We start from the raw sequence: 838 nt of genomic DNA, 5'->3' as shown, positions 1-838 counted from the left end.
AGGAAAATACTCCCCCTGCCGCTCTCTCCGCTCCTCCAATGACCTACTAATGACTTCCTCACTCATAACCTCATCACACACACAGATACAAGACTTCTCTAGAGCTGCTCCAACTCTCTGGAATGGTCTCCTCGTCCTATTTGGCTTGCTCCTACTTTCTGCTCATTTAAAAGAGAACTCAAAACCCATTTTTTCAAACTTGCCTACCACTACATATCTCCCCTCCTATTGTGTGATACTTCCCCCACCTCCTAGATTGTAAGCTCTTCAGGGCAGGATCCTCTCCTCCTCCTGTATCACTATCTGTATCTCTCATTTGCAATCCCTATTTAATGTACAGCTCTGCCTAATATGTTGGTGCTATATAAATCCTGTTTATTAATAATAATAATAATAATAGTAAATAAAATGTTTTCAATTCTGGACCCGATCACCCAGTTTCACTGATGAAAGCGTATCCTCCCCAGTCTTGAAGAGCTTTATTAGATCAGAGCCTGTATGTGGAATGTACAGAGGACAAGAAAAACATAATATGGTGAAAGAAGCAAATTATTTCATATATGAAGTATTATAGGGAACAGGAGGAAGAAAAGACAAGTGACACCATGTGTGGAGAGAGGAGAGACATAGGAGGGATACAAAGATAAGTGATACCATGTATTAAGTATTAGAGGGGAGAAGAGAAGATTAGGAAATTGGAAGAGACAAGTGATACCATTTATGGAGTATTAGAGGACAGGAGAAACATGACAACATATACTGAATATTAGAGAGGACATGGGAGACATAGGAAGGATAAAGAGACAACACCGTATGGAGTATTAGAGGACAGGAGAGA

At 40.1% G+C, this 838-nt stretch overlaps 1 protein-coding gene across 5 annotated transcripts in view; it reads right to left on the bottom strand.

Annotated features, from left to right (window-relative positions):
• RGS9 (regulator of G protein signaling 9) overlaps positions 1 to 838 on the bottom strand; it is a 46,342-nt gene that overhangs the window by 11,488 nt on the left and 34,016 nt on the right. The window lies entirely within an intron of this gene.

Source organism: Pyxicephalus adspersus, chromosome 6 (genome assembly GCF_032062135.1).
Source record: "Pyxicephalus adspersus chromosome 6, UCB_Pads_2.0, whole genome shotgun sequence".
Taxonomy (NCBI): Eukaryota; Metazoa; Chordata; class Amphibia; order Anura; family Pyxicephalidae; genus Pyxicephalus; species Pyxicephalus adspersus.
The sequence above is the reverse complement of the archived record's forward strand: the minus strand, read 5'-3'. Positions and strand labels throughout refer to the sequence as shown.